Source organism: Salminus brasiliensis, chromosome 1, assembly GCF_030463535.1.
Source record: "Salminus brasiliensis chromosome 1, fSalBra1.hap2, whole genome shotgun sequence".
NCBI classification, from domain to species: domain Eukaryota; kingdom Metazoa; phylum Chordata; class Actinopteri; order Characiformes; family Bryconidae; genus Salminus; species Salminus brasiliensis.
In genome coordinates, this window is record NC_132878.1 from 69,827,959 (window position 1) to 69,850,458 (window position 22,500).

The window sequence follows — 22,500 nt, forward strand, 5'->3', positions numbered from 1 at the left end:
TCAGCAGCTATGGACGTCTCAGCAGCCAAACGTACCATTAGCTGCTGAAACAACTCTGACAACCTTAGTAAAGGACAAAAACACATATCTTCATTAAACATACTATCACTAGCTAAAATCACTCTGAGCTGCTAACATGCTTTAGACGTTAGCAAATACTCTAAGCAGCTAAAATACCCTAAGCATCTAAAAAAAATCCCTAAGCCGATAAAATATCCTCAGAAGATAAAAAAAAAAAAAACGTATAATAAGAAGTTATAAATACCTTCAGTAGTTGAGTGATACTCTCAAAAGACAACTAGCATCCATCCAGTTATGGCTAGGATGCAAAACTAAACTGTGTAATACGGGTCCCTCTGCATCCGGGCCAAATGAACCATTAGGACCCGCATAAACCTTAAAATCTAAATGACTTTTTTTCCTGAATTTGCATATAAACGTCTAATTTAATGAACAAATACAGAAATATAATGTCATTACAAGCTGTTTAGATTGGGCGCCAATTTCACAGCTTGACCACAGTTCTCCCCGCACAGGGTCGAACTGTGCCGAACACGGGTGGGATTTCAATGGGACTCAGTTCGTGAAGCAGCAGGCGAAATGGCAAAACCGCAATTTTTTCGTAGTTTCTTAGAACCATCCATCAATGAATAAAGTGGAACATTCCTCAGAACATGTTGAATTGATTGCGTCTAGTCAATGTCTGACGAGCTGCTGCTGGTTCCTCTTAGGTGTGGTACAGGGTATTGGCATAAGGATACTTTGTTACTCTACAACATTAAAGGAATAAAAGTTAAGTTGACATACCAATTTATTCCTCCCTGAATAGGCTTAATCTAAAATATTAAAAACAAATTTATGGCAAAATAAATTTCAACGATAAGAAGAAGGCTTCCCCCACGCAGGTTCGATTCCTGCCGATTACGGGTGGGTTTTTAATCTTTGACGGAAGAAGTAGTCGTGAAGGACGAGTCCACCAGTATCACCTTACTCTCATAAGTTTGATCCCTGCTTACTACAGGGATGTTTTAAATGGGACTTAGAATATGAAGAAGAATTGATTCAATTGACATCTGCAGATTTACAATGGAGTTTATAGAGTTTATAGACTCTCAAAACAGAAATATGTTAGAACATATCCTTTACTTTTCTTTTTGAAACGCTGCATCTGAAAAGTGAGAGTGTGGTTTACTGCAGCTACAAATTGTATCAGGTTTTTTCAACACACCTGCGACAATTGACTCTGACACACCTGTACTTTTACTGCGCCTGAAACTGCGCATACTTTGGGGAGAAAGTAGTCGTGGCCGAGTGGTTAAGGCGATGGACTTGAAGTCCATTGGGGTCTCCCCGCGCAGTTTCGAACCCTGCCGACTACGGGTGGGTTTTTAATGGGCGCACACAGAATATGGAGCAGCACTGAACATGGTGAAATTGCAAATGAGTTTCAAAGACCATCCAACAAGGTCTAAAGTAGAACCTTCCTTAGAAAATGTTGAATTGAATCATTTGACTTATTCCTGTTCATGTGAACTATAGCATCGAGTTCTGGCGGAGTTTTTGCTAATCTTAAGGCAAAACAATGGAAATGACTTACAAGCTAACCTCTCCATAAATCTTACATACTTCTGACGAAGCAGTAGTCGTGGCCGAGTGGTTAAGGCGATGGACTAGAAATCCATTGGGGTCTCCCCGCGCAGGTTCGAATCCTGCCGACTACGGGTGGGTTTTTAATGAGACTCAACATGTAGATACTTTAGGAACAGCTCTTTAATTTGAGGGCATGCGGAAAAAAAACCCACTTAAGTGAAAAAAATGTACAAATCTTTGTGTAAATCATTGAAATGTCCTTATACATAAACGTTTTTTTTTAATGGATTTAGCTTTAGTTTCTCACTGTGCCCTCAGATATGAAGATATGATGTCTCTAGCAGCAACAACACATAGCCACAAACAAATCTTGGTAGCTGAAAAATCCTAAGATAACTAAACATCTACAATTCATCTTTAAATAATGTGCAAAAGATTGTTTTAAATATAATTTAATGCAAACAGGCATTTTTAATGATTTACAAGACTAACAGAACTGTAAAATATCCCAAGCTGTAAAACAAAAAACATCAGCAGCTAAAAAGATAGCCATAGCAGGCAAACATATACCAAGCACAGCTAAATACCCGAAGACAAAAAACAGCATCAGCAGCTATGGACGTCTCAGCAGCCAAACGTACCATTAGCTGCTGAAACAGCTCTGACAACCTTAGTAAAGGACAAAAGCACATATCTTCATTAAACATACTATCACTAGCTAAAATCACTCTGAGCTGCTAACATGCTTCAGACGTTAGCAAATACTCTAAGCAGCTAAAATACCCTAAGCATCTAAAAAAAATCCCTAAGCCGATAAAATATCCTCAGAAGATAAAAAAAAAAAAAAACGTATAATAAGAAGTTATAAATACCTTCAGTAGTTCAGTGATACTCTCAAAAGACAACTAGCATCCATCCAGTTATGGCTAGGATGCAGATCTAAACTGTGTAATACGGGTCCCTCTGCATCCGGGCCAAATGAACCATTAGGACCCGCATAAACCTTAAAATCTAAATGACTTTTTTTCCTGAATTTGCATATAAACGTCTAATTTAATGAACAAATACAGATTCACCTTACTCTCATAAGTTTGATCCCTGCTTACTACAGGGATGTTTTAAATGGGACTTAGAATATGAAGAAGAATTGATTCAATTGACATCTGCAGATTTACAATAGAGTTTATAGAGTTTATAGACTCTCAAAACAGAAATATGTTAGAACATATCCTTTACTTTTCTTTTTGAAACGCTGCATCTGAAAAGTGAGAGTGTGGTTTACTGCAGCTACAAATTATATCAGGTTTTTTCAACACACCTGCGACAATTGACTCTGACACACCTGTACTTTTACTGCGCCTGAAACTGCGCATACTTTGGGGAGAAAGTAGTCGTGGCCGAGTGGTTAAGGCGATGGACTTGAAATCCATTGGGGTCTCCCCGCGCAGGTTCGAACCCTGCCGACTACGGGTGGGTTTTTAATGGGTGCACACAGAATATGGAGCAGCACTGAACATGGTGAAATTGCAAATGAGTTTCAAAGACCATCCAACAAGGACTAAAGTAGAAACTTCCTTAGAAAATGTTGAATTGAATCTTTTGACTTATTCCTGTTCATGGGAACTATAGCATCGAGTTCTGGCGGAGTTTTTGCTAATCTTAAGGCAAAACAATGGAAATGACTTACAAGCTAACCTCTCCATAAATCCTACATATTTCTGACGAAGCAGTAGTCGTGGCCGAGTGGTTAAGGCGATGGACTAGAAATCCATTGGGGTCTCCCCGCGCAGGTTCGAACCCTGCCGACTACGGGTGGGTTTTTAATGAGACTCAACATGTAGATACTTTAGGAACAGCTCTTTAATTTGAGGGCATGCGGAAAAAAAACCCACTTAAGTGAAAAAAAATTACAAATCTTTGTGTAAATCATTGAAATGTCCTTATACATAAACGTTTTTTTAATGGATTTAGCTTTAGTTTCTCACTGTGCCCTCAGATATGAAGATATGATGTCTCTAGCAGCAACAACACATAGCCACAAACAAATCTTGGTAGCTGAAAAATCCTAAGATAACTAAACATCTACAATTCATCTTTAAATAATGTGCAAAAGATTGTTTTAAATATAATTTAATGCAAACAGGCAGTTTTAATGATTTACAAGAATAACAGAACTGTAAAATATCCCAAGCTGTAAAACAAAAAACATCAGCAGCTAAAAAGATAGCCATAGCAGGCAAACATATACCAAGCACAGCTAAATACCCGAAGACAAAAAACAGCATCAGCAGCTATGGACGTCTCAGCAGCCAAACGTACCATTAGCTGCTGAAACAACTCTGACAACCTTAGTAAAGGACAAAAACACATATCTTCATTAAACATACTATCACTAGCTAAAATCACTCTGAGCTGCTAACATGCTTTAGACGTTAGCAAATACTCTAAGCAGCTAAAATACCCTAAGCATCTAAAAAAAATCCCTAAGCCGATAAAATATCCTCAGAAGATAAAAAAAAAAAAACGTATAATAAGAAGTTATAAATACCTTCAGTAGTTGAGTGATACTCTCAAAAGACAACTAGCATCCATCCAGTTATGGCTAGGATGCAAAACTAAACTGTGTAATACGGGTCCCTCTGCATTCGGGCCAAATGAACCATTAGGACCCGCATAAACCTTAAAATCTAAATGACTTTTTTTCCTGAATTTGCATATAAACGTCTAATTTAATGAACAAATACAGAAATATAATGTCATTACAAGCTGTTTAGATTGGGCGCCAATTTCACAGCTTGACCACAGTTCTCCCCGCACAGGGTCGAACTGTGCCGAACACGGGTGGGATTTCAATGGGACTCAGTTCGTGAAGCAGCAGGCGAAATGGCAAAACCGCAATTTTTTCTTAGTTTCTTAGACCATCCATCAATGAATAAAGTGGAACATTCCTCAGAACATGTTGAATTGATTGCGTCTAGTCAATGTCTGACGAGCTGCTGCTGGTTCCTCTTAGGTGTGGTACAGGGTATTGGCATAAGGATACTTTGTTACTCTACAACATTAAAGGAATAAAAGTTAAGTTGACATACCAATTTATTCCTCCCTGAATAGGCTTAATCTAAAATATTAAAAACAAATTTATGGCAAAATAAATTTCAACGATAAGAAGAAGGCTTCCCCCACGCAGGTTCGATTCCTGCCGATTACGGGTGGGTTTTTAATCTTTGACGGAAGAAGTAGTCGTGAAGGACGAGTCCACCAGTATCACCTTACTCTCATAAGTTTGATCCCTGCTTACTACAGGGATGTTTTAAATGGGACTTAGAATATGAAGAAGAATTGATTCAATTGACATCTGCAGATTTACAATGGAGTTTATAGAGTTTATAGACTCTCAAAACAGAAATATGTTAGAACATATCCTTTACTTTTCTTTTTGAAACGCTGCATCTGAAAAGTGAGAGTGTGGTTTACTGCAGCTACAAATTGTATCAGGTTTTTTCAACACACCTGCGACAATTGACTCTGACACACCAGTACTTTTACTGCGCCTGAAACTGCGCATACTTTGGGGAGAAAGTAGTCGTGGCCGAGTGGTTAAGGCGATGGACTTGAAATCCATTGGGGTCTCCCCGCGCAGGTTCGAACCCTGCCGACTACGGGTGGGTTTTTAATGGGCGCACACAGAATATGGAGCAGCACTGAACATGGTGAAATTGCAAATGAGTTTCAAAGACCATCCAACAAGGTCTAAAGTAGAACCTTCCTTAGAAAATGTTGAATTGAATCTTTTGACTTATTCCTGTTCATGTGAACTATAGCATCGAGTTCTGGCGGAGTTTTTGCTAATCTTAAGGCAAAACAATGGAAATGACTTACAAGCTAACCTCTCCATAAATCTTACATACTTCTGACGAAGCAGTAGTCGTGGCCGAGTGGTTAAGGCGATGGACTAGAAATCCATTGGGGTCTCCCCGCGCAGGTTCGAATCCTGCCGACTACGGGTGGGTTTTTAATGAGACTCAACATGTAGATACTTTAGGAACAGCTCTTTAATTTGAGGGCATGCGGAAAAAAAACCCACTTAAGTGAAAAAAATGTACAAATCTTTGTGTAAATCATTGAAATGTCCTTATACATAAACGTTTTTTTTTAATGGATTTAGCTTTAGTTTCTCACTGTGCCCTCAGATATGAAGATATGATGTCTCTAGCAGCAACAACACATAGCCACAAACAAATCTTGGTAGCTGAAAAATCCTAAGATAACTAAACATCTACAATTCATCTTTAAATAATGTGCAAAAGATTGTTTTAAATATAATTTAATGCAAACAGGCATTTTTAATGATTTACAAGACTAACAGAACTGTAAAATATCCCAAGCTGTAAAACAAAAAACATCAGCAGCTAAAAAGATAGCCATAGCAGGCAAACATATACCAAGCACAGCTAAATACCCGAAGACAAAAAACAGCATCAGCAGCTATGGACGTCTCAGCAGCCAAACGTACCATTAGCTGCTGAAACAGCTCTGACAACCTTAGTAAAGGACAAAAGCACATATCTTCATTAAACATACTATCACTAGCTAAAATCACTCTGAGCTGCTAACATGCTTCAGACGTTAGCAAATACTCTAAGCAGCTAAAATACCCTAAGCATCTAAAAAAAATCCCTAAGCCGATAAAATATCCTCAGAAGATAAAAAAAAAAAAAAACGTATAATAAGAAGTTATAAATACCTTCAGTAGTTCAGTGATACTCTCAAAAGACAACTAGCATCCATCCAGTTATGGCTAGGATGCAGATCTAAACTGTGTAATACGGGTCCCTCTGCATCCGGGCCAAATGAACCATTAGGACCCGCATAAACCTTAAAATCTAAATGACTTTTTTTCCTGAATTTGCATATAAACGTCTAATTTAATGAACAAATACAGATTCACCTTACTCTCATAAGTTTGATCCCTGCTTACTACAGGGATGTTTTAAATGGGACTTAGAATATGAAGAAGAATTGATTCAATTGACATCTGCAGATTTACAATAGAGTTTATAGAGTTTATAGACTCTCAAAACAGAAATATGTTAGAACATATCCTTTACTTTTCTTTTTGAAACGCTGCATCTGAAAAGTGAGAGTGTGGTTTACTGCAGCTACAAATTGTATCAGGTTTTTTCAACACACCTGCGACAATTGACTCTGACACACCTGTACTTTTACTGCGCCTGAAACTGCGCATACTTTGGGGAGAAAGTAGTCGTGGCCGAGTGGTTAAGGCGATGGACTTGAAATCCATTGGGGTCTCCCCGCGCAGGTTCGAACCCTGCCGACTACGGGTGGGTTTTTAATGGAGCAGCACTGAACATGGTGAAATTGCAAATGAGTTTCAAAGACCATCCAACAAGGACTAAAGTAGAAACTTCCTTAGAAAATGTTGAATTGAATCTTTTGACTTATTCCTGTTCATGGGAACTATAGCATCGAGTTCTGGCGGAGTTTTTGCTAATCTTAAGGCAAAACAATGGAAATGACTTACAAGCTAACCTCTCCATAAATCCTACATATTTCTGACGAAGCAGTAGTCGTGGCCGAGTGGTTAAGGCGATGGACTAGAAATCCATTGGGGTCTCCCCGCGCAGGTTCGAATCCTGCCGACTACGGGTGGGTTTTTAATGAGACTCAACATGTAGATACTTTAGGAACAGCTCTTTAATTTGAGGGCATGCGGAAAAAAAACCCACTTAAGTGAAAAAAAATTACAAATCTTTGTGTAAATCATTGAAATGTCCTTATACATAAACGTTTTTTTTAATGGATTTAGCTTTAGTTTCTCACTGTGCCCTCAGATATGAAGATATGATGTCTCTAGCAGCAACAACACATAGCCACAAACAAATCTTGGTAGCTGAAAAATCCTAAGATAACTAAACATCTACAATTCATCTTTAAATAATGTGCAAAAGATTGTTTTAAATATAATTTAATGCAAACAGGCAGTTTTAATGATTTACAAGAATAACAGAACTGTAAAATATCCCAAGCTGTAAAACAAAAAACATCAGCAGCTAAAAAGATAGCCATAGCAGGCAAACATATACCAAGCACAGCTAAATACCCGAAGACAAAAAACAGCATCAGCAGCTATGGACGTCTCAGCAGCCAAACGTACCATTAGCTGCTGAAACAACTCTGACAACCTTAGTAAAGGACAAAAGCACATATCTTCATTAAACATACTATCACTAGCTAAAATCACTCTGAGCTGCTAACATGCTTCAGACGTTAGCAAATACTCTAAGCAGCTAAAATACCCTAAGCATCTAAAAAAAATCCCTAAGCCGATAAAATATCCTCAGAAGATAAAAAAAAAAAAAACGTATAATAAGAAGTTATAAATACCTTCAGTAGTTGAGTGATACTCTCAAAAGACAACTAGCATCCATCCAGTTATGGCTACGATGCAGATCTAAACTGTGTAATACGGGTCCCTCTGCATCCGGGCCAAATGAACCATTAGGACCCGCATAAACCTTAAAATCTAAATGACTTTTTTTCCTGAATTTGCATATAAACGTCTAATTTAATGAACAAATACAGAAATATAATGTCATTACAAGCTGTTTAGATTGGGCGCCAATTTCACAGCTTGACCACAGTTCTCCCCTCACAGGGTCGAACTGTGCCGAACACGGGTGGGATTTCAATGGGACTCAGTTCGTGAAGCAGCAGGCGAAATGGCAAAACCGCAATTTTTTCTTAGTTTCTTAGACCATCCATCAATGAATAAAGTGGAACATTCCTCAGAACATGTTGAATTGATTGCGTCTAGTCAATGTCTGACGAGCTGCTGCTGGTTCCTCTTACGTGTGGTACAGGGTATTGGCATAAGGATACTTTGTTACTCTACAACATTATAGGAATAAACGTTAAGTTGACATACCAATTTATTCCTCCCTGAATAGGCTTAATCTAAAATATTAAAAACAAATTTATGGCAAAATAAATTTCAACGATATGAAGAAGGCTTCCCCCACGCAGGTTCGATTCCTGCCGATTACGGGTGGGTTTTTAATCTTTGACGGAAGAAGTAGTCGTGAAGGACGAGTCCACCAGTATCACCTTACTCTCATAAGTTTGATCCCTGCTTACTACAGGGATGTTTTAAATGGGACTTAGAATATGAAGAAGAATTGATTCAATTGACATGCGCAGATTTACAATAGAGTTTATAGACTCTCAAAACAGAAGTATGTTAGAACCTACCCTTTACTTTTCTTTTTGAAACGCTGCAGCTGAAAAGTGAGAGTGTGGTTTACTGCAGCTACAAATTGTAGCAGGTTTATTCAACACAGCTGTGAAAATTGACTCTGATAAATAGGCTTTGTCTTACATATTAAACAGATATATATGACAGAATAAAGTTGACTCCCTGATTCTGGCAAAGCAGTAGTCGTGGCCGAGTGGTTAAGGCGATGGACTAGAAATCCATTGGGGTCTCCCCGCGCAGGTTCGAATCCTGCCGACAACGGGTGGGTTTTTAATGAGACTCAACATGTAGATACTTTAGGAACAGCTCTTTAATTTGAGGGCATGCGGGAAAAAAAAACACTTAAGTGAAAAATATGTACAAATCTTTGTGTAAATCATTAAAATGTCCTTATACATAAACGTTTTTTTAATGGATTTAGCTTTAGTTTCTCACTGTGCCCTCAGATATGAAGATATGATGTCTCTAGAAGCAACAACACATAGCCACAAACAAATCTTGGTAGCTGAAAAATCCTAAGATAACTAAACATCTACAATTCATCTTTAAATAATGTGCAAAAGATTGTTTTAAATATAATTTAATGCAAACAGGCATTTTTAATGATTTACAAGACTAACAGAACTGTAAAATATCCCAAGCTGTAAAACAAAAAACATCAGCAGCTAAAAAGATAGCCATAGCAGGCAAACATATACCAAGCACAGCTAAATACCCGAAGACAAAAAACAGCATCAGCAGCTATGGATGTCTGAGCAGCCAAACGTACCATTAGCTGCTGAAACAACTCTGACAACCTTAGTAAAGGACAAAAACACATATCTTCATTAAACATACTATCACTAGCTAAAATCACTCTGAGCTGCTAACATGCTTCAGACGTTAGCAAATACTCTAAGCAGCTAAAATACCCTAAGCATCTAAAAAAAATCCCTAAGCCGATAAAATATCCTCAGAAGATAAAAAAAAAAAAAACGTATAATAAGAAGTTATAAATACCTTCAGTAGTTGAGTGATACTCTCAAAAGACAACTAGCATCCATCCAGTTATGGCTAGGATGCAGAACTAAACTGTGTAATACGGGTCCCTCTGCATCCGGGCCAAATGAACCATTAGGACCCGCATAAACCTTAAAATCTAAACGACTTTTTTTCCTGAATTTGCATATAAACGTCTAATTTAATGAACAAATACAGATTCACCTTACTCTCATAAGTTTGATCCCTGCTTACTACAGGGATGTTTTAAATGGGACTTAGAATATGAAGAAGAATTGATTCAATTGACATCTGCAGATTTACAATAGAGTTTATAGAGTTTATAGACTCTCAAAACAGAAATATGTTAGAACATACCCTTTACTTTTCTTTTTGAAACGCTGCATCTGAAAAGTGAGAGTGTGGTTTACTGCAGCTACAAATTGTATCAGGTTTTTTCAACACACCTGCGACAATTGACTCTGACACACCTGTACTTTTACTGCGCCTGAAACTGCGCATACTTTGGGGAGAAAGTAGTCGTGGCCGAGTGGTTAAGGCGATGGACTTGAAATCCATTGGGGTCTCCCCGCGCAGGTTCGAACCCTGCCGACTACGGGTGGGTTTTTAATGGGCGCACACAGAATATGGAGCAGCACTGAACATGGTGAAATTGCAAATGAGTTTCAAAGACCATCCAACAAGGACTAAAGTAGAAACTTCCTTAGAAAATGTTGAATTGAATCTTTTGACTTATTCCTGTTCATGTGAACTATAGCATCGAGTTCTGGCGGAGTTTTTGCTAATCTTAAGGCAAAACAATGGAAATGACTTACAAGCTAACCTCTCCATAAATCCTACATATTTCTGACGAAGCAGTAGTCGTGGCCGAGTGGTTAAGGCGATGGACTAGAAATCCATTGGGGTCTCCCCGCGCAGGTTCAAATCCTGCCGACTACGGGTGGGTTTTTAATGAGACTCAACATGTAGATACTTTAAGAACAGCTCTTTAATTTGAGGGCATGCGGAAAAAAAACCCACTTAAGTGAAAAAAAATTACAAATCTTTGTGTAAATCATTGAAATGTCCTTATACATAAACGTTTTTTTAATGGATTTAGCTTTAGTTTCTCACTGTGCCCTCAGATATGAAGATATGATGTCTCTAGCAGCAACAACACATAGCCACAAACAAATCTTGGTAGCTGAAAAATCCTAAGATAACTAAACATCTACAATTCATCTTTAAATAATGTGCAAAAGATTGTTTTAAATATAATTTAATGCAAACAGGCAGTTTTAATGATTTACAAGAATAACAGAACTGTAAAATATCCCAAGCTGTAAAACAAAAAACATCAGCAGCTAAAAAGATAGCCATAGCAGGCAAACATATACCAAGCACAGCTAAATACCCGAAGACAAAAAACAGCATCAGCAGCTATGGACGTCTCAGCAGCCAAACGTACCATTAGCTGCTGAAACAACTCTGACAACCTTAGTAAAGGACAAAAACACATATCTTCATTAAACATACTATCACTAGCTAAAATCACTCTGAGCTGCTAACATGCTTCAGACGTTAGCAAATACTCTAAGCAGCTAAAATACCCTAAGCATCTAAAAAAAATCCCTAAGCCGATAAAATATCCTCAGAAGATAAAAAAAAAAAAAAAAAAATGTATAATAAGAAGTTATAAATACCTTCAGTAGTTGAGTGATACTCTCAAAAGACAACTAGCATCCATCCAGTTATGGCTAGGATGCAAAACTAAACTGTGTAATACGGGTCCCTCTGCATCCGGGCCAAATGAACCATTAGGACCCGCATAAACCTTAAAATCTAAATGACTTTTTTTCCTGAATTTGCATATAAACGTCTAATTTAATGAACAAATACAGAAATATAATGTCATTACAAGCTGTTTAGATTGGGCGCCAATTTCACAGCTTGACCACAGTTCTCCCCGCACAGGGTCGAACTGTGCCGAACACGGGTGGGATTTCAATGGGACTCAGTTCGTGAAGCAGCAGGCGAAATGGCAAAACCGCAATTCAGTTTCTTAGACCATCCATCAATGAATAAAGTGGAACATGTTGAATTGATTGTGTCTAGTCAATGTCTGACGAGCTGCTGCTGGTTCCTCTTACGTGTGGTACAGGGTATTGGCATAAGGATACTTTGTTACTCTACAACATTAAAGGAATAAAAGTTAAGTTGACATACCAATTTATTCCTCCCTGAATAGGCTTAATCTAAAATATTAAAAACAAATTTATGGCAAAATAAATTTCAACGATATGAAGAAGGCTTCCCCCACGCAGGTTCGATTCCTGCCGATTACGGGTGGGTTTTTAATCTTTGACGGAAGAAGTAGTCGTGAAGGACGAGTCCACCAGTATCACCTTACTCTCATAAGTTTGATCCCTGCTTACTACAGGGATGTTTTAAATGGGACTTAGAATATGAAGAAGAATTGATTCAATTGACATCTGCAGATTTACAATAGAGTTTATAGAGTTTATAGACTCTCAAAACAGAAATATGTTAGAACATATCCTTTACTTTTCTTTTTGAAACGCTGCATCTGAAAAGTGAGAGTGTGGTTTACTGCAGCTACAAATTGTATCAGGTTTTTTCAACACACCTGCGACAATTGACTCTGACACACCTGTACTTTTACTGCGCCTGAAAGTTTACGATCTGGAGACGCATACTTTGGGGAGAAAGTAGTCGTGGCCGAGTGGTTAAGGCGATGGACTTGAAATCCATTGGGGTCTCCCCGCGCAGGTTCGAACCCTTCCGACTACGGGTGGGTTTTTAATGGGCGCACACAGAATATGGAGCAGCACTGAACATGGTGAAATTGCAAATGAGTTTCAAAGACCATCCAACAAGGACTAAAGTAGAACCTTCCTTAGAAAATGTTGAATTGAATCTTTTGACTTATTCCTGTTCATGTGAACTATAGCATCGAGTTCTGGCGGAGTTTTTGCTAATCTTAAGGCAAAACAATGGAAATGACTTACAAGCTAACCTCTCCATAAATCTTACATACTTCTGACGAAGCAGTAGTCGTGGCCGAGTGGTTAAGGCGATGGACTAGAAATCCATTGGGGTCTCCCCGCGCAGGTTCGAATCCTGCCGACTACGGGTGGGTTTTTAATGAGACTCAACATGTAGATACTTTAGGAACAGCTCTTTAATTTGAGGGCATGCGGAAAAAAAACCCACTTAAGTGAAAAAAATTACAAATCTTTGTGTAAATCATTGAAATGTCCTTATACATAAACGTTTTTTTTTAATGGATTTAGCTTTAGTTTCTCACTGTGCCCTCAGATATGAAGATATGATGTCTCTAGCAGCAACAACACATAGCCACAAACAAATCTTGGTAGCTGAAAAATCCTAAGATAACTAAACATCTACAATTCATCTTTAAATAATGTGCAAAAGATTGTTTTAAATATAATTTAATGCAAACAGGCATTTTTAATGATTTACAAGACTAACAGAACTGTAAAATATCCCAAGCTGTAAAACAAAAAACATCAGCAGCTAAAAAGATAGCCATAGCAGGCAAACATATACCAAGCACAGCTAAATACCCGAAGACAAAAAACAGCATCAGCAGCTATGGACGTCTCAGCAGCCAAACGTACCATTAGCTGCTGAAACAGCTCTGACAACCTTAGTAAAGGACAAAAGCACATATCTTCATTAAACATACTATCACTAGCTAAAATCACTCTGAGCTGCTAACATGCTTCAGACGTTAGCAAATACTCTAAGCAGCTAAAATACCCTAAGCATCTAAAAAAAATCCCTAAGCCGATAAAATATCCTCAGAAGATAAAAAAAAAAAAAACGTATAATAAGAAGTTATAAATACCTTCAGTAGTTCAGTGATACTCTCAAAAGACAACTAGCATCCATCCAGTTATGGCTAGGATGCAGATCTAAACTGTGTAATACGGGTCCCTCTGCATCCTGGCCAAATGAACCATTAGGACCCGCATAAACCTTAAAATCTAAATGACTTTTTTTCCTGAATTTGCATATAAACGTCTAATTTAATGAATAAATACAGATTCACCTTACTCTCATAAGTTTGATCCCTGCTTACTACAGGGATGTTTTAAATGGGACTTAGAATATGAAGAAGAGTTGATTCAATTGACATCTGCAGATTTACAATAGAGTTTATAGAGTTTATAGACTCTCAAAACAGAAATATGTTAGAACATATCCTTTACTTTTCTTTTTGAAACGCTGCATCTGAAAAGTGAGAGTGTGGTTTACTGCAGCTACAAATTGTATCAGGTTTTTTCAACACACCTGCGACAATTGACTCTGACACACCTGTACTTTTACTGCGCCTGAAACTGTGCATACTTTGGGGAGAAAGTAGTCGTGGCCGAGTGGTTAAGGCGATGGACTTGAAATCCATTGGGGTCTCCCCGCGCAGGTTTGAACCCTGCCGACTACGGGTGGGTTTTTAATGGGCGCACACAGAATATGGAGCAGCACTGAACATGGTGAAATTGCAAATGAGTTTCAAAGACCATCCAACAAGGACTAAAGTAGAAACTTCCTTAGAAAATGTTGAATTGAATCTTTTGACTTATTCCTGTTCATGGGAACTATAGCATCGAGTTCTGGCGGAGTTTTTGCTAATCTTAAGGCAAAACAATGGAAATGACTTACAAGCTAACCTCTCCATAAATCCTACATATTTCTGACGAAGCAGTAGTCGTGGCCGAGTGGTTAAGGCGATGGACTAGAAATCCATTGGGGTCTCCCCGCGCAGGTTCGAATCCTGCCGACTACGGGTGGGTTTTTAATGAGACTCAACATGTAGATACTTTAGGAACAGCTCTTTAATTTGAGGGCATGCGGAAAAAAAACCCACTTAAGTGAAAAAAAATTACAAATCTTTGTGTAAATCATTGAAATGTCCTTATACATAAACGTTTTTTTTAATGGATTTAGCTTTAGTTTCTCACTGTGCCCTCAGATATGAAGATATGATGTCTCTAGCAGCAACAACACATAGCCACAAACAAATCTTGGTAGCTGAAAAATCCTAAGATAACTAAACATCTACAATTCATCTTTAAATAATGTGCAAAAGATTGTTTTGAATATAATTTAATACATAAAGGCATTTTTAATGATTTACAAGAATAACAGAACTGTAAAATATCCCGAGCTGTAAAACAAAAAACATCAGCAGCTAGAAATATAGCCATAGCAGGCAAACATATACCAAGCACAGCTAAATACCCGAAGACAAAAAACAGCATCAGCAGCTATGGACGTCTCAGCAGCCAAACGTACCATTAGCTGCTGAAACAACTCTGACAACCTTAGTAAAGGACAAAAACACATATCTTCATTAAACATACTATCACTAGCTAAAATCACTCTGAGCTGCTAACATGCTTTAGACCTTAGCAAATACTCTAAGCAGCTAAAATACCCTAAGCATCTAAAAAAAATCCCTAAGCCGATAAAATATCCTCAGAAGATAAAAAAAAAAAAAAACGTATAATAAGAAGTTATAAATACCTTCAGTAGTTGAGTGATACTCTCAAATGACAACTAGCATCCATCCAGTTATGGCTAGGATGCAAAACTAAACTGTGTAATACGGGTCCCTCTGCATCCGGGCCAAATGAACCATTAGGACCCGCATAAACCTTAAAATCTAAATGACTTTTTTTCCTGAATTTGCATATAAACGTCTAATTTAATGAACAAATACAGAAATATAATGTCATTACAAGCTGTTTAGATTGGGCGCCAATTTCACAGCTTGACCACAGTTCTTCCTGCACAGGGTCGAACTGTGCCGAACACGGGTGGGATTTCAATGGGACTCAGTTCGTGAAGCAGCAGGCGAAATGGCAAAACCGCAATTTTTTCGTAGTTTCTTAGACCATCCATCAATGAATAAAGTGGAACATTCCTCAGAACATGTTGAATTGATTGCGTCTAGTCAATGTCTGACGAGCTGCTGCTGGTTCCTCTTAGGTGTGGTACAGGGTATTGGCATAAGGATACTTTGTTACTCTACAACATTAAAGGAATAAAAGTTAAGTTGACATACCAATTTATTCCTCCCTGAATAGGCTTAATCTAAAATATTAAAAACAAATTTATGGCAAAATAAATTTCAACGATAAGAAGAAGGCTTCCCCCACGCAGGTTCGATTCCTGCCGATTACGGGTGGGTTTTTAATCTTTGACGGAAGAAGTAGTCGTGAAGGACGAGTCCACCAGTATCACCTTACTCTCATAAGTTTGATCCCTGCTTACTACAGGGATGTTTTAAATGGGACTTAGAATATGAAGAAGAATTGATTCAATTGACATCTGCAGATTTACAATGGAGTTTATAGAGTTTATAGACTCTCAAAACAGAAATATGTTAGAACATATCCTTTACTTTTCTTTTTGAAACGCTGCATCTGAAAAGTGAGAGTGTGGTTTACTGCAGCTACAAATTGTATCAGGTTTTTTCAACACACCTGCGACAATTGACTCTGACACACCAGTACTTTTACTGCGCCTGAAACTGCGCATACTTTGGGGAGAAAGTAGTCGTGGCCGAGTGGTTAAGGGGATGGACTTGAAATCCATTGGGGTCTCCCCGCGCAGGTTCGAACCCTGCCGACTACGGGTGGGTTTTTAATGGGCGCACACAGAATATGGAGCAGCACTGAACATGGTGAAATTGCAAATGAGTTTCAAAGACCATCCAACAAGGACTAAAGTAGAACCTTCCTTAGAAAATGTTGAATTGAATCTTTTGACTTATTCCTGTTCATGTGAACTATAGCATCGAGTTCTGGCGGAGTTTTTGCTAATCTTAAGGCAAAACAATGGAAATGACTTACAAGCTAACCTCTCCATAAATCTTACATACTTCTGACGAAGCAGTAGTCGTGGCCGAGTGATTAAGGCGATGGACTAGAAATCCATTGGGGTCTCCCCGCGCAGGTTCGAATCCTGCCGACTACGGGTGGGTTTTTAATGAGACTCAACATGTAGATACTTTAGGAACAGCTCTTTAATTTGAGGGCATGCGGAAAAAAAACCCACTTAAGTGAAAAAAATGTACAAATCTTTGTGTAAATCATTGAAATGTCCTTATACATAAACGTTTTTTTTTAATGGATTTAGCTTTAGTTTCTCACTGTGCCCTCAGATATGAAGATATGATGTCTCTAGCAGCAACAACACATAGCCACAAACAAATCTTGGTAGCTGAAAAATCCTAAGATAACTAAACATCTACAATTCATCTTTAAATAATGTGCAAAAGATTGTTTTAAATATAATTTAATGCAAACAGGCATTTTTAATGATTTACAAGACTAACAGAACTGTAAAATATCCCAAGCTGTAAAACAAAAAACATCAGCAGCTAAAAAGATAGCCATAGCAGGCAAACATATACCAAGCACAGCTAAATACCCGAAGACAAAAAACAGCATCAGCAGCTATGGACGTCTCAGCAGCCAAACGTACCATTAGCTGCTGAAACAGCTCTGACAACCTTAGTAAAGGACAAAAGCACATATCTTCATTAAACATACTATCACTAGCTAAAATCACTCTGAGCTGCTAACATGCTTCAGACGTTAGCAAATACTCTAAGCAGCTAAAATACCCTAAGCATCTAAAAAAAATCCCTAAGCCGATAAAATATCCTCAGAAGATAAAAAAAAAAAAAAACGTATAATAAGAAGTTATAAATACCTTCAGTAGTTCAGTGATACTCTCAAAAGACAACTAGCATCCATCCAGTTATGGCTAGGATGCAGATCTAAACTGTGTAATACGGGTCCCTCTGCATCCGGGCCAAATGAACCATTAGGACCCGCATAAACCTTAAAATCTAAATGACTTTTTTTCCTGAATTTGCATATAAACGTCTAATTTAATGAACAAATACAGATTCACCTTACTCTCATAAGTTTGATCCCTGCTTACTACAGGGATGTTTTAAATGGGACTTAGAATATGAAGAAGAATTGATTCAATTGACATCTGCAGATTTACAATAGAGTTTATAGAGTTTATAGACTCTCAAAACAGAAATATGTTAGAACATATCCTTTACTTTTCTTTTTGAAACGCTGCATCTGAAAAGTGAGTGTGTGGTTTACTGCAGCTACAAATTGTATCAGGTTTTTTCAACACACCTGCGACAATTGACTCTGACACACCTGTACTTTTACTGCGCCTGAAACTGCGCATACTTTGGGGAGAAAGTAGTCGTGGCCGAGTGGTTAAGGCGATGGACTTGAAATCCATTGGGGTCTCCCCGCGCAGGTTCGAACCCTGCCGACTACGGGTGGGTTTTTAATGGGCGCACACAGAATATGGAGCAGCACTGAACATGGTGAAATTGCAAATGAGTTTCAAAGACCATCCAACAAGGACTAAAGTAGAAACTTCCTTAGAAAATGTTGAATTGAATCTTTTGACTTATTCCTGTTCATGGGAACTATAGCATCGAGTTCTGGCGGAGTTTTTGCTAATCTTAAGGCAAAACAATGGAAATGACTTACAAGCTAACCTCTCCATAAATCCTACATATTTCTGACGAAGCAGTAGTTGTGGCCGAGTGGTTAAGGCGATGGACTAGAAATCCATTGGGGTCTCCCCGCGCAGGTTCGAATCCTGCCGACTACGGGTGGGTTTTTAATGAGACTCAACATGTAGATACTTTAGGAACAGCTCTTTAATTTGAGGGCATGCGGAAAAAAAACCCACTTAAGTGAAAAAAAATTACAAATCTTTGTGTAAATCATTGAAATGTCCTTATACATAAACGTTTTTTTTAATGGATTTAGCTTTAGTTTCTCACTGTGCCCTCAGATATGAAGATATGATGTCTCTAGCAGCAACAACACATAGCCACAAACAAATCTTGGTAGCTGAAAAATCCTAAGATAACTAAACATCTACAATTCATCTTTAAATAATGTGCAAAAGATTGTTTTAAATATAATTTAATGCAAACAGGCAGTTTTAATGATTTACAAGAATAACAGAACTGTAAAATATCCCAAGCTGTAAAACAAAAAACATCAGCAGCTAAAAAGATAGCCATAGCAGGCAAACATATACCAAGCACAGCTAAATACCCGAAGACAAAAAACAGCATCAGCAGCTATGGACGTCTCAGCAGCCAAACGTACCATTAGCTGCTGAAACAACTCTGACAACCTTAGTAAAGGACAAAAACACATATCTTCATTAAACATACTATCACTAGCTAAAATCACTCTGAGCTGCTAACATGCTTCAGACGTTAGTAAATACTCTAACCAGCTAAAATACCCTAAGCATCTAAAAAAAATCCCTAAGCCGATAAAATATCCTCAGAAGATAAAAAAAAAAAAAAACGTATAATAAGAAGTTATAAATACCTTCAGTAGTTGAGTGATACTCTCAAAAGACAACTAGCATCCATCCAGTTATGGCTAGGATGCAGATCTAAACTGTGTAATACGGGTCCCTCTGCATCCGGGCCAAATGAACCATTAGGACCCGCATAAACCTTAAAATCTAAATGACTTTTTTTCCTGAATTTGCATATAAACGTCTAATTTAATGAACAAATACAGAAATATAATGTCATTACAAGCTGTTTAGATTGGGCGCCAATTTCACAGCTTGACCACAGTTCTCCCCTCACAGGGTCGAACTGTGCCGAACACGGGTGGGATTTCAATGGGACTCAGTTCGTGAAGCAGCAGGCGAAATGGCAAAACCGCAATTTTTTCTTAGTTTCTTAGACCATCCATCAATGAATAAAGTGGAACATTCCTCAGAACATGTTGAATTGATTGCGTCTAGTCAATGTCTGACGAGCTGCTGCTGGTTCCTCTTACGTGTGGTACAGGGTATTGGCATAAGGATACTTTGTTACTCTACAACATTAAAGGAATAAACGTTAAGTTGACATACCAATTTATTCCTCCCTGAATAGGCTTAATCTAAAATATTAAAAACAAATTTATGGCAAAATAAATTTCAACGATAAGAAGAAGGCTTCCCCCACGCAGGTTCGATTCCTGCCGATTACGGGTGGGTTTTTAATCTTTGACGGAAGAAGTAGTCGTGAAGGACGAGTCCACCGGTATCACCTTACTCTCATAAGTTTGATCCCTGCTTACTACAGGGATGTTTTAAATGGGACTTAGAATATGAAGAAGAATTGATTCAATTGACATCTGCAGATTTACAATGGAGTTTATAGAGTTTATAGACTCTCAAAACAGAAATATGTTAGAACATATCCTTTACTTTTCTTTTTGAAACGCTGCATCTGAAAAGTGAGAGTGTGGTTTACTGCAGCTACAAATTGTATCAGGTTTTTTCAACACACCTGCGACAATTGACTCTGACACACCAGTACTTTTACTGCGCCTGAAACTGCGCATACTTTGGGGAGAAAGTAGTCGTGGCCGAGTGGTTAAGGCGATGGACTTGAAATCCATTGGGGTCTCCCCGCGCAGGTTCGAACCCTGCCGACTACGGGTGGGTTTTTAATGGGCGCACACAGAATATGGAGCAGCACTGAACATGGTGAAATTGCAAATGAGTTTCAAAGACCATCCAACAAGGACTAAAGTAGAACCTTCCTTAGAAAATGTTGAATTGAATCTTTTGACTTATTCCTGTTCATGTGAACTATAGCATCGAGTTCTGGCGGAGTTTTTGCTAATCTTAAGGCAAAACAATGGAAATGACTTACAAGCTAACCTCTCCATAAATCTTACATACTTCTGACGAAGCAGTAGTCGTGGCCGAGTGGTTAAGGCGATGGACTAGAAATCCATTGGGGTCTCCCCGCGCAGGTTCGAATCCTGCCGACTACGGGTGGGTTTTTAATGAGACTCAACATGTAGATACTTTAGGAACAGCTCTTTAATTTGAGGGCATGCGGAAAAAAAACCCACTTAAGTGAAAAAAATGTACAAATCTTTGTGTAAATCATTGAAATGTCCTTATACATAAACGTTTTTTTTTAATGGATTTAGCTTTAGTTTCTCACTGTGCCCTCAGATATGAAGATATGATGTCTCTAGCAGCAACAACACATAGCCACAAACAAATCTTGGTAGCTGAAAAATCCTAAGATAACTAAACATCTACAATTCATCTTTAAATAATGTGCAAAAGATTGTTTTAAATATAATTTAATGCAAACAGGCATTTTTAATGATTTACAAGACTAACAGAACTGTAAAATATCCCAAGCTGTAAAACAAAAAACATCAGCAGCTAAAAAGATAGCCATAGCAGGCAAACATATACCAAGCACAGCTAAATACCCGAAGACAAAAAACAGCATCAGCAGCTATGGACGTCTCAGCAGCCAAACGTACCATTAGCTGCTGAAACAGCTCTGACAACCTTAGTAAAGGACAAAAGCACATATCTTCATTAAACATACTATCACTAGCTAAAATCACTCTGAGCTGCTAACATGCTTCAGACGTTAGCAAATACTCTAAGCAGCTAAAATACCCTAAGCATCTAAAAAAAATCCCTAAGCCGATAAAATATCCTCAGAAGATAAAAAAAAAAAAAACGTATAATAAGAAGTTATAAATACCTTCAGTAGTTGAGTGATACTCTCAAAAGACAACTAGCATCCATCCAGTTATGGCTAGGATGCAGATCTAAACTGTGTAATACGGGTCCCTCTGCATCCGGGCCAAATGAACCATTAGGACCCGCATAAACCTTAAAATCTAAATGACTTTTTTTCCTGAATTTGCATATAAACGTCTAATTTAATGAACAAATACAGAAATATAATGTCATTACAAGCTGTTTAGATTGGGCGCCAATTTCACAGCTTGACCACAGTTCTTCCTGCACAGGGTCGAACTGTGCCGAACACGGGTGGGATTTCAATGGGACTCAGTTCGTGAAGCAGCAGGCGAAATGGCAAAACCGCAATTTTTTCGTAGTTTCTTAGACCATCCATCAATGAATAAAGTGGAACATTCCTCAGAACATGTTGAATTGATTGCGTCTAGTCAATGTCTGACGAGCTGCTGCTGGTTCCTCTTAGGTGTGGTACAGGGTATTGGCATAAGGATACTTTGTTACTCTACAACATTAAAGGAATAAAAGTTAAGTTGACATACCAATTTATTCCTCCCTGAATAGGCTTAATCTAAAATATTAAAAACAAATTTATGGCAAAATAAATTTCAACGATAAGAAGAAGGCTTCCCCCACGCAGGTTCGATTCCTGCCGATTACGGGTGGGTTTTTAATCTTTGACGGAAGAAGTAGTCGTGAAGGATGAGTCCACCAGTATCACCTTACTCTCATAAGTTTGATCCCTGCTTACTACAGGGATGTTTTAAATGGGACTTAGAATATGAAGAAGAATTGATTCAATTGACTTCTGCAGATTTACAATGGAGTTTATAGAGTTTATAGACTCTCAAAACAGAAATATGTTAGAACATATCCTTTACTTTTCTTTTTGAAACGCTGCATCTGAAAAGTGAGAGTGTGGTTTACTGCAGCTACAAATTGTATCAGGTTTTTTCAACACACCTGCGACAATTGACTCTGACACACCAGTACTTTTACTGCGCCTGAAACTGCGCATA

General features: G+C 38.1%; 21 non-coding genes across 21 annotated transcripts; all 21 read left to right on the forward strand.

Moving 5' to 3' along the window:
* The first annotated feature begins 1,297 nt into the window (after nt 1-1,297).
* trnas-uga (transfer RNA serine (anticodon UGA)) lies at nt 1,298-1,379 on the forward strand. Its single transcript has one exon. It is a non-coding gene; the product is annotated as a tRNA-Ser (tRNA).
* Nucleotides 1,380-1,639: 260 nt separating this feature from the next.
* On the forward strand, nt 1,640-1,721 carry trnas-aga (transfer RNA serine (anticodon AGA)). Its single transcript has one exon. It is a non-coding gene; the product is annotated as a tRNA-Ser (tRNA).
* A 1,256-nt stretch (nt 1,722-2,977) lies between these two features.
* On the forward strand, nt 2,978-3,059 carry trnas-uga (transfer RNA serine (anticodon UGA)). Its single transcript has one exon. It is a non-coding gene; the product is annotated as a tRNA-Ser (tRNA).
* Nucleotides 3,060-3,319: 260 nt separating this feature from the next.
* On the forward strand, nt 3,320-3,401 carry trnas-aga (transfer RNA serine (anticodon AGA)). The gene has a single exon. It is a non-coding gene; the product is annotated as a tRNA-Ser (tRNA).
* A 1,768-nt stretch (nt 3,402-5,169) lies between these two features.
* Nucleotides 5,170-5,251, forward strand: trnas-uga (transfer RNA serine (anticodon UGA)). The gene has a single exon. It is a non-coding gene; the product is annotated as a tRNA-Ser (tRNA).
* Nucleotides 5,252-5,511: 260 nt separating this feature from the next.
* trnas-aga (transfer RNA serine (anticodon AGA)) lies at nt 5,512-5,593 on the forward strand. Its single transcript has one exon. It is a non-coding gene; the product is annotated as a tRNA-Ser (tRNA).
* A 1,256-nt stretch (nt 5,594-6,849) lies between these two features.
* Nucleotides 6,850-6,931, forward strand: trnas-uga (transfer RNA serine (anticodon UGA)). The gene has a single exon. It is a non-coding gene; the product is annotated as a tRNA-Ser (tRNA).
* A 243-nt stretch (nt 6,932-7,174) lies between these two features.
* Nucleotides 7,175-7,256, forward strand: trnas-aga (transfer RNA serine (anticodon AGA)). Its single transcript has one exon. It is a non-coding gene; the product is annotated as a tRNA-Ser (tRNA).
* A 1,786-nt stretch (nt 7,257-9,042) lies between these two features.
* On the forward strand, nt 9,043-9,124 carry trnas-aga (transfer RNA serine (anticodon AGA)). The gene has a single exon. It is a non-coding gene; the product is annotated as a tRNA-Ser (tRNA).
* A 1,253-nt stretch (nt 9,125-10,377) lies between these two features.
* Nucleotides 10,378-10,459, forward strand: trnas-uga (transfer RNA serine (anticodon UGA)). Its single transcript has one exon. It is a non-coding gene; the product is annotated as a tRNA-Ser (tRNA).
* Nucleotides 10,460-10,719: 260 nt separating this feature from the next.
* Nucleotides 10,720-10,801, forward strand: trnas-aga (transfer RNA serine (anticodon AGA)). The gene has a single exon. It is a non-coding gene; the product is annotated as a tRNA-Ser (tRNA).
* Nucleotides 10,802-12,570: 1,769 nt separating this feature from the next.
* trnas-uga (transfer RNA serine (anticodon UGA)) lies at nt 12,571-12,652 on the forward strand. Its single transcript has one exon. It is a non-coding gene; the product is annotated as a tRNA-Ser (tRNA).
* A 260-nt stretch (nt 12,653-12,912) lies between these two features.
* On the forward strand, nt 12,913-12,994 carry trnas-aga (transfer RNA serine (anticodon AGA)). The gene has a single exon. It is a non-coding gene; the product is annotated as a tRNA-Ser (tRNA).
* Nucleotides 12,995-14,248: 1,254 nt separating this feature from the next.
* Nucleotides 14,249-14,330, forward strand: trnas-uga (transfer RNA serine (anticodon UGA)). The gene has a single exon. It is a non-coding gene; the product is annotated as a tRNA-Ser (tRNA).
* A 260-nt stretch (nt 14,331-14,590) lies between these two features.
* trnas-aga (transfer RNA serine (anticodon AGA)) lies at nt 14,591-14,672 on the forward strand. Its single transcript has one exon. It is a non-coding gene; the product is annotated as a tRNA-Ser (tRNA).
* A 1,771-nt stretch (nt 14,673-16,443) lies between these two features.
* On the forward strand, nt 16,444-16,525 carry trnas-uga (transfer RNA serine (anticodon UGA)). The gene has a single exon. It is a non-coding gene; the product is annotated as a tRNA-Ser (tRNA).
* Nucleotides 16,526-16,785: 260 nt separating this feature from the next.
* On the forward strand, nt 16,786-16,867 carry trnas-aga (transfer RNA serine (anticodon AGA)). The gene has a single exon. It is a non-coding gene; the product is annotated as a tRNA-Ser (tRNA).
* Nucleotides 16,868-18,123: 1,256 nt separating this feature from the next.
* Nucleotides 18,124-18,205, forward strand: trnas-uga (transfer RNA serine (anticodon UGA)). The gene has a single exon. It is a non-coding gene; the product is annotated as a tRNA-Ser (tRNA).
* Nucleotides 18,206-18,465: 260 nt separating this feature from the next.
* trnas-aga (transfer RNA serine (anticodon AGA)) lies at nt 18,466-18,547 on the forward strand. The gene has a single exon. It is a non-coding gene; the product is annotated as a tRNA-Ser (tRNA).
* A 1,771-nt stretch (nt 18,548-20,318) lies between these two features.
* Nucleotides 20,319-20,400, forward strand: trnas-uga (transfer RNA serine (anticodon UGA)). Its single transcript has one exon. It is a non-coding gene; the product is annotated as a tRNA-Ser (tRNA).
* A 260-nt stretch (nt 20,401-20,660) lies between these two features.
* trnas-aga (transfer RNA serine (anticodon AGA)) lies at nt 20,661-20,742 on the forward strand. The gene has a single exon. It is a non-coding gene; the product is annotated as a tRNA-Ser (tRNA).
* Nucleotides 20,743-22,500: the final 1,758 nt, after the last annotated feature.